The sequence below is a fragment of the Mytilus edulis genome, chromosome 5 (genome assembly GCF_963676685.1).
Source record: "Mytilus edulis chromosome 5, xbMytEdul2.2, whole genome shotgun sequence".
Taxonomy (NCBI): domain Eukaryota; kingdom Metazoa; phylum Mollusca; class Bivalvia; order Mytilida; family Mytilidae; genus Mytilus; species Mytilus edulis.
In genome coordinates, this window is record NC_092348.1 from 34,355,135 (window position 1) to 34,364,033 (window position 8,899).

Consider the following 8,899-nt stretch of genomic DNA (forward strand, 5'->3'; position numbering starts at 1 on the left):
TCTCTGCTTGATCAGGATTCGTTACTATCAGAGCTCTCTCTACCTCTACATCAACCCCTACCACTTGCCCACGTGTTGTAGTAGTTTTTGGTGGCATGACTGTATTGTTTCCGAGAAATCTACGTATTAATCAGAAATAGAAGGAATGGAACTGTATTGATATGGAACACGATGTTGGCAATATTGCTAAGAATGTAGTAAGATCGCGCAATGAACGTAGTATAATCGTAGTAGAAGCGTGGTAAGATCGTGTTGCAATCGGATAACTCGTGGTATGATCGTAGTGAGAACGTGATGAGCGAAGAAAAATCTTGATAAGCGTAGTTAGGTCGCAGAATAAGCGCGGTGAGAACGTTGTATAATCGTAGAGGGATCGTTGTAGAAGCGTAATGAGGACGTAGTAGCATCGTGAAAGCAACGAATTTACATTTTCATGCCACTTATACCGCGACCTCACCACGATCTGAATTTATTTTAGATCGCCGTGAGCGTGGTGCGATCGTGGTCTAGTGGGACTGTTGCTTTACATCCTAATATTATGACAATTGCTTTTTTGATATCATTGCTGGCTTTCGTACGACATGAAAGGTGTACGGGTGCAAGAGCGGTTGCGCTAGAAAAAAGGGGGTTGAGAGTAATACAAGTTCATTCGATTCTAGATTGATAATATCACGGTGGGTATGGTTGTCCTGCGAGAAAACGTTCTGTGCTGGTGATTTGGTCCTGTCAGGTGCTGGTGGGTCCTGATTCTGTGCTGGTGGGTTTATTTACATTGTATCAGAACGGCAATAAAACGACTGTTTTGTTGCTTAATTTTTCTCTGATGCGTCATAAGTACCATGCAAAGTATATTACAACAATATTATATTGCAAACGTCGTGCAAGTTCGTTAAACGGAATTGTCCTGACGCTGTGCTGGTGATAAGAAAAACGGTCCTGGTTCTGTGCCTTTATATTTTAGTTAAAAGTGGCATATATTCAAGATCATTGATGCTGTTCTGTTATTGACTAATTAACTGTTGTCTGCTGTCTTGAATTTGACATTTTTGTGAATCTGTTTACTGTTATTATGAGAGAAAAAATACCCCTATTTATTATTTTTTTAAATTAACTGTAATCTTATTTATTGGCCTGTTAATGGAACCCTTCTTGCCCCCTTTTAAGATAAGAAAATATGTTTACGATTTTCGGGATTACTATCATTTTGCAAGATCACCAAAATACGTTGTAATTTATACAATACTTATATAAAGTAGATGATGTGGCATGTTTGTTGTCAATGGACAAATTTCCATAAGAAACCAAAGACGCTCAGAAAGTCCTTTGTTCTATATTTTTGCTCTCCATTTTTATGCAAAAAATTTTCATTTTATTTTATGGGTTATTGTTGAAGGTCGTACGATGACTTATGGTTGTTAATACATACTTCCTTTTGGTTTCTTATGGAAATTTGTCCTCTGTAGTAATGACTCCTTACTAAGATATTTCACTTCATCCATTTTTTTCTGCATTTTTTGATATTGTGAATTCTTAGTATTATTCGTTTTATAGCATGAAAACACGAAAAGAGGAATATGCAACCCATTATAACTTTTTTATGTTTTTGTAATTATTGTAATGGATCAGCATTATGAGATCCTTATTATAAGTAACTACGACATTGAAAGAAATTAAAAGTGATTACTTAATCATGTATAAAAGCGGCACATGTATTTTATGTTATCCTTATATGTTTCATATGTTTTATATGTTCCAGCAGCACCTGCATACGGGGTATATATCTCCCAATTGATACGATATTCCCGTGCTTGCATTTCCTATCATGATTTTCTTGATAAAGGGTTACTGATCACAAGGAAGCTATTAAACCAAGAGTTCCAAATGGTGAAGTTGAAATCATCCCTTCGTACATTTTACGGACGCCATCACGAGTTGGTTGACCGTTATGGAATAACCGTTTCACAAATGATATCGGATATGTTCCTTACGTCGTAACTACAATCCCCTTCCCTTTCATGAATGTGACCTACCGAATTGGACTATTTACCGGATTTGTAATCACATAAGCAACACGACGGGTGCCACATGTGGAGCAGGATCTGCTTACCCTTCCGGAGCACCTGAGATCATCCCTAGTTTTTGGTGGGGTTCGTGTTGTTTATTCTTTAGTTTTCTATGTTGTGTCATGTGTACTATTATTTTTCTGTATGTCTTTTTCATTTTTAGCCATGGCGTTGTCAGTTTGTTTTAGATTTATGAGTTTGACTGTCCCTTTGATATCTTTCGTCCCTCTTTCATAATGCAGTTACTGTACATTATGTAAACGATAATTATGTTGCTGCAGTATAATATTTCGACACAACAATTTGAAATTCACAAAACATTTATTTAATTCTTTTGACCAAAGATTTGTAAACTATACATTGTCAAATCCTTGTTTTTACGTTCGTAGTAACATAGTACATTCCATAGTCAGTCACCTGTGTCAATTCACGTGCAAACTACAAATGTTGTTGTATTAGAATCTTTCGGCCAATGAAATGAGTAGTTTGTTTGTGATACGCCAGAATGTTATCAATGAACTATCAAACGCTAAAGTTGACTGCATTTCAGTGTATGTAATTATGTAATACAAGTTACGATCATTTGAAAACACATATTAAACAGCCAAATGGATGCACAAGAGTTAAAATAGGAATCATAGATCCTATTGACAACAATTATCTGCCCAATTTTATTGATTTTGTAACATTTGTTACAAAAATGACCAACTTCTTATCCAAAATCACCAGCACCGTATCAGGACCCACCAGCACATGACAGGACCCACCAGCACAGTATCAGGACATGAATAAATTGAGAAAATGCTAAATTTTAATAAATTGCAAAGTTTTTCCACAAAATAGTTTTGTCGTGTTGAATACGGTATAGAAAGCGGACTCTATGAGCATTTTTGTTTTATTTTTTTCAGTTCTATATTTTCTGAAAATGAGCATTTTTGTGTTACGTTACTGAAACAGTTTAGAGGGTCAACTTTTTAATGGTTTACATATGAACCCATAAGAAACAAAACTGAAAAATCTCAACTGTTTTCTTCCATTTTTTATAAGTGAAAACGTCAAAAATCATCATTTTCGTCTTTTTTTAAAAAATTTTCATTGATCACCAGCACCCGTCAGGACCGAATCACCAGCACAGAACGTTCTCTAGCAGGACAATCATACCCACCGTGAATATATGTACAGTAAGCCAATTAGAAATGAGTTTTATTGTTGTATTACAGTTCATTAACAAATCAATCTATCGCTCCATTAATCCCGCACAAAGCTCTACAGTGTGCTTGATTTTTTCTCTTGGGTATCCCCCATAAGCTTCCAGCTACTCTGAAAGTTTCTAAGCGCCATATAGCGTGTTCGACATATACCGAACGCTCTGATATACGCAAATTCATTTTTTTTACATGAACTCTTCTTTATGCTCGTGGTTTAGCTCTTTGTTGATGCCTTTTTCAAATTCAATTCTAGCCCCCTCCCTCTCCCTGAAAAAAACAACTGGTACATCCGTAGAGTAGTAATAGGTACACGTCTATAAAAACGCCATAATAATTTTTTTAGAAAACCCCTAGCATTGTTAGCTTAAATAGAGGAAATACCCATCGGTCATCGGTGTTCATTTTCATATTGTCATTTTATTATGAAACGGTTGGCGAATTTCCACAAAACGTTTCAGGTATTTATAAAATACAAAATATCTGCATAAGGTGGTGTTAAGGTGTAAATGCAAGTCATTATACATGTAATGCTTTTGAAACTCTGCAGGGATGTTCACCTGATGAGTAGTGAGTCATATTTTTCACAAACCTCTTATCGTTCTGAACAGGCATTAAATATTTGCCACTGGAAGTTATGCAACCAATAATCAATCAATCACAAACCCCTTATAAAGAAAATACAAATTGAGCTAAAACTGTTTAAATTAAGACAAAGTTGGAAGGAAATAAAGAAAGAAAATACATGCCCTCGAAGCTAAGTATAAATTTTCTAAACTTGAACGCAACATGTTTCAAATTGAAATTGTATAAAAATCATGTATAGCTGTTTTAAAACAGACCCCGTTAGATAAAAATTTAGGTGGCAAACAACTGGATCAAAATACATCCCTTTTGTTTGCTTTTCATAACTATATAAAAATGACCGTTACATATATATTCACGTGCAGGTACATGTATAAAGCAGATTATAATGCAATGTCTATCAATTTTTTAAGGGCTCGCCGAAAAATGTACACACGTATGTATTCCGTGTCTCCGTTGAATTAACATGACCACTTCCTCCCCCCCCCCCCCCCCCCCCACACACATTTTTTGCATTAGAGTTTTTTGAAAATATTATGGATTTATTAATATCTATTTCTTATATTTCTTATGGTAAAAATGTTATTGTATGTTCGTTCCATACGGAATTGCCTCCAAAAGGATCAATGCAGTTTTTAAATAATATTCAATTTATACACAGGTATAATCTCTTTTGTGTTTTGGCACATTCCCCACATTTAAATTGTAATTTGTCAACCTCAGCGTCGTGAATATACCTTTTCGTAACATGTCTATTTATAACTGGATTACTTAAAACCTTGAAATGAATATTACGTAAACAAAGTATCATTTACTAATTGTGTATAAGGACGAACATTATCTTATGTTTGGTACATCCTCTTAATTGGGTCTCGGGTGGATAAGTTTTCCATTTGGCAATCATATCAAATTTTTATATTTTTATAGACTAATCTGTACACAAGTGTCAAGGGAAGTCAAACAACTAGGTATTACTAAATATGAAATAGGATCTTTTGGACACAATTAACCTTAAATTTCGTGTTTCGTGTTATATGTTTCTCTTGTGTTGTCCGCAAATATTTATAACCGGGAAACAACCAATAGGTGAGATAGAAAATAAATCGTATAAACTACAATAAACATTTTAATCAATTGACTTTAAAGTTGTCAATCTAGCACGATCGTACGACTCTGTCTCCTTTTGTTGGTCATGTTTTACTAGAAGCCTGAAACAAAACAAAGATCGAACTGTAGCGAACGTTAATTTTATTTAAAAGGAGGTATACAATATTATATATACCGACACCAGCATCTTTGTACGAGACATCTAGTAGCAACATATCTCTTTTGGGGGAAAATTATGGCTTATGGCAACGTATAAGAAAGGTAATTTGCAGTTTAAAAAATAAAACGTTTGAGTCCTAAATAATATGAAATACAGAATTCTAAAATATTGTGGCAAATTTCTGACAAAGTTAAATGTTTTGAAAATCAAACGGATGTTATTTGATCTATACGCATATCACTTTGATTTAAGATAAATTTTATGTTTTAACAAAAAAATATGTTTTGTTTCTGTTGATATCAAACAAAGTTGCAATCACGTTAATCTTAATTAACCGGTGATTTTTTTTTAGCCTGTCGCTTGCAAAATGAATACTAATTTTCGGAAAATTCATCTTCTTCATTCATCGATTTTAGTTAAGTTTTGATTTATTTAAATCCTAAACAGTTTCAACTTCGTCAAGCTTTCACGTTGTATCATTTATTTCATTAAAATTTCTATTTTTGTGTGGGATTCGAAACTTTTTACATTCATTTTTTTCATAAGATAAGACAGTTTAGCTGCATGTGTACTTACAAAAGTTACTTTCACAAACATAAGGTGTCTTGAAATCACAGCTACAATCCATCCACAGACTCCGTGTCGGATGGAAGTAAACACAGTTACTCTTATATCCTTCTGAGCCAGTTTTTGGATAGCCACTCCAAAAGTTTTTAAAAGATAGTTCTGATTGATCGTATGTCCATCTGAAATCACCTTCCTGAACATCAGATAAACCAATCCAGTGCCAATTACCTAAATATATGCAGAGAACAACATTTGATAAGCTGAAACAGCACTATTCCTTTACTTAAAAAAAAAATCACAATCTGACTATGAGCAAAATTATAGCTGAGTCTCTCTATCTAATGAGGAGTTCATTAAATGATGTAGCACTTTTTTGTCTTTTTTGCTTCTCAGTTGTGGTCTAGAATTTTTATGAATATTTGATATCATAAACTAAAACTGTGTGTGTAAGAGATACGATATGTTATCCTGAATATATAGTATAAAGACTTCATTGACATTCAGTGAAAAAACATGACGTTGTACAAGGTCCGACATTCAGGTATCGACAGAATGTAGAGCCATGAATGTGCGCATGCATATACCAATAATGTAAATACTGATAACAAAATCAATATGTATACTAATAAAAACAATCGTCGAAGATCTCATTACATCGTTGAATTTATAAATTTTTACAATAAGTTAATTAATAGGATCTATAAGTTTACCCAGTTCGTTTCCAAATTTCAGGTCATAATAATATCTCCGCAAAAATAAAAATGTGCTATTCTGTCTGAAATATGTTTTCTACAGGAAAACGCAAACATTAAGACCAAATCTTTATATCTATGACAGTAAAGTCATCATATAATTGCTTAATTATTTGTAGGTCTACAGTCAACAATGTTATAAATACACCTACTCTAGAAGTGTTGAAAATTCAATATGTTCATCTGCCCAGTTGTTCGTTTGTTCTTTTTCCGTCCGGCTGTCCGTCTTTCTGTCCATGTTGGATTAATGTTTAATTTGTATTATATTTTCTACATAATCCACATGTGTTATTGATTAATGTTTGCATGTGCGTTTTTTTTTTTTTTTTCTGGCCATGTGTTTGTTATCATTATGTTTTATCTATTAAGATATAACAGAATGTTGTCATGTCTATTTTTAAACATGCATTGAACAAAAAATTTCTCAAATCATGTTTGTTATGGACAAAGGTTGAAGTGTAGTAAAACTTACTTTTCATAACCAAATTTTCTTGAATCCATTTATTTTCTGACGAATCGTCAATTTTAACGAGGAAACCTCCAATTTCTCTGCATCGTCTCTATAAAAATCAAATCAAATATGTCATTAATTAAATCCCAAAATTTTTTCAGCATCGTGTATATTTTCTAGAATTGCGCAATTCCCTTTTATTGGAAAAACGAGAATATATGTCAGTGGTAATAAAACACAACAGCGTTCAACACCAAGAGAGAACACCGTTCAAACGAATTACCAATGCTAAACGTCGTCTTATTCCATTGCTTAAGCACTGAATTCGCTGTTACAGTAGTGTTATTATTTCCTAGTGGAAAACTTGAAATAAATGATCGAATCGAACATATCTAGGACATCATTGGTCATCGTGGTACGTGTAAGTGTATCGCTACTTTAGGTCCGGTAAAGACTTCCATTACATACATGTGATGTGTTATCAATGAAATGAGAAGATGGTTAGCCCCATTGATTCATATGCACGCTGGTTTCACTTGATATTTGAGGTTGCAATATTTATTGTATCAAATGACACATATTTACTCTTTGAAACCAAAAAAAAAAATTGTGATTTTTACGTTTTCTTATTGTGAGCAACAAAAGTTAATCATTGCCCATGTTAACATGGTTAAGTGCCCACGACATCATCTTGTTTGTTATTTGAATAAGTCATTTTTCTTCACCTTTTTTTAACATCATATATGACTGTGGTCTTGAAGGATTATTACTAGGGGATCTTTAGCGACCTTCCCTACCCATGATGGTATCATATGGTCTAAACAATAACAAAACGGGATGATTTGTATATTTTTATGGGCATATATTATTTTATCACATGTAATAATGTTTTGGTTAGTGGACGAATCAGGATGATCCGATACTTTTTTCCAGGTATATGGATAAAAGGTAAAATAGCCAAAATTCCGAACTCCAAGCAAAATTAAAAACACAAAGTCCTGTATCAAATTGCATACGTAACAATTCAATAACACATATAACATACTTCATTTTTTGTAGTATAATAGTGTTATTATAGTAGTAAATGAAAATGCTGATAGATAATAATAATTGTAAATTGTAATTTACAGAAACAAATAAACAATACTACGTCTTATTCCTAAACATATCCGATTAAGTAGAAACATCTCGACTGAGTATATCATCGGTTAACATTTTTTTCTCGTTTTGATCAAGTTGAATCCATAAAGCATTATAACAGGGTTATTATTCATAAAAAATATACATGAAATTCGTATACGAGACAGAATCCTATGTTTACAACTACCAATGCTTCAGAGTTTCTTTAGACATTTGTCAAAACACAACGATAAGGGAAGCTAGGTCATTTAATTTCACATTCACATATTTTGATGATATTATTTCCATTAACAATCCAAATTTTCTGATTGGGTTCTATTCATATAACCACAAAACTAGAAATAAAAGAAACAACAGACACAGCTTCCTTCGCCTCGTTGTTGGCTTATACCTCGAATTTGATATACACGGTCATCTCAGTACATACCAAAATCTATGATAAACGTGACTAATTAAATTTTGAAATTATTAATTTCCTCAACCTTAGTAGCAATATACCAACTTAACTTGCATACGGAATTTCATTTCTCAACTTATGCTGTATCCAAGAGCATGCAGCAACTACTCAGACTTTGTAAAACGTCAACAGTGTCGGAGAAGAAAGTTAATGAAACAGGTGTATCAAAGAACGTCTCGTCCTTTTCTAAAAAAAGTTCATCGGGATGCACCAAGACCTTGTTAATAGATATTCCGTATCAACTTCACAAATAATACAAGATGGTTTTGAAGTATAGATTCTGGGTACTGGCGTTGTTTATCATCTTAATAACGTGTTATAGTATTCTTTTATTTGTCTTTATGAATATTACTTTTACTGTTAAGTGTATTTTTGGTGGTATTCATTTGACGTGAATCTGTAGTATACACCC